This window comes from Sesamum indicum, unplaced genomic scaffold, assembly GCF_000512975.1.
Source record: "Sesamum indicum cultivar Zhongzhi No. 13 unplaced genomic scaffold, S_indicum_v1.0 scaffold00607, whole genome shotgun sequence".
Lineage (NCBI taxonomy): Eukaryota > Viridiplantae > Streptophyta > Magnoliopsida > Lamiales > Pedaliaceae > Sesamum > Sesamum indicum.
In genome coordinates this window covers 1-1,585 of record NW_011628469.1, presented here as the reverse complement: position 1 = coordinate 1,585, position 1,585 = coordinate 1, and positions in this window count along the sequence as shown.

Here is a 1,585-nt window from a genome sequence, read left to right as displayed (position 1 = left end):
AGAAATGACGAGATGGTCCACCCCGAAGGGTCTCCAAACGTCGAGAGCTTATGAGTACTTCAGGCCGAAACTTGCGAGGCAGCCTTGGAAAGCGGCTATATGGAAGGCATTTATCCCACCGAAGTACTCATTCATCTTGTGGCTTGGCTTGCGCGGTAGACTAGCTACAAGGGACAGACTTGGATTCCTCCAAGAGGAGGATTTGTGCTCGCTATGCATCAACACCAAGGAATCGGCTAAGCATCTTTTCTTTGAGTGTCCGTTCAGCAACTTCGTTTGGGCACGCATCCGGCACTGGATTGGCATTAACAGGACTATGTCAACCCTTCAAAGTGCGGTCAAGTGGCTCAAGAAGGAGAAGACAGGTTCTTCCGTGCAGAACAAAGCGCGACACCTCACTTTGGCATGCACGGTGTACACACTTTGGAGGCAGTGCAATGAAGTCATTTTCGAGGGGTCAATGGCCTGTCCCGAGAGGCTTATAAATTTAGTCAAGGTTACATTGTATAGGGTCCTTTGGACACTCTTCCCACACGGTTTTGATCGTTCTTAATCTTTAGCGTGGGCTTTTGTATCTCTCTGGGTATGCCCGGAGTACATTGTACATATTATTCTTGGTTGAATGAAACTTACATTTCACCCAAAAAAAAAGAAAGTTTTTCCTATTTCCAGCAGTAGACATTGAAAAGGGTTGAGGAGCGCACCTTTTTCGTATCTCCCTCAACCGATGTCCAAATCACGTGCCGCTTGAACCGTAGCGTAGCCTACGACTTCTACATCATAACTCTTGAATTTCAGCCCCATCCGATCATCCATCGCTGAGGAATTGCCCACGCAATATTCTGAAATTACAGTCTCGCCACTGCACTGGCAGACTCTGAAGATCATCGTCGTTTTCTACCCAAACGGAACCGTCTACCTCTGAAACATCTTGGAGGTGTTCCCAACACTCCAAGGATCTCGCCATAGAAACAGTTTTGCAAATCTCGAAAGATAAAGCACTCTGCTTCACGCATTTCTCTCCTGCTCGCGCGCAGGGTGGCGCCTGATCGTCGCCCTTATATCTCCTTGCCCAAACGTCCTCGGAATGACTTCAGACTTGGCGGATAGCCTCCCCACACATCAAGGAAGTTCCCATACGAACAGTTTTGCAATCCCCAATCGGTAAGAGTCTCTGCTCGTAGGCCGTTTGCGCACCTGCGTGCCGGCCGGCCTCCCCTAGCCGCCCGCACGTCCTCCGCAAGTCACTGCCGGCCGTCTTGCCCAAGGAGCGGCCAGTGACATTCTCCCCCACTCGATCCGTTGACGTCCTCGTCAACACATACACGAAGGATTGAGGTGTATGCGGTGCCCAATACTCTCTCTCAGTATCGCGCGACACCAGACCGTCCTCCTACTCTTTCGAGCACTTCGGTCGTGAAGTGCCTCTTCAGCACCCCACGTAATCTCCCCACAAACGGTGCCTCTGCCGCACCTGATGTGATCATCTCAACGCAAGTGGGAGTCCGTGTACCCGTCGACACCCTCTTCCCAAATCTGTGCTAAGCTCCCCCACAAAACATAGTGCCTCAAACGCACTCGATTC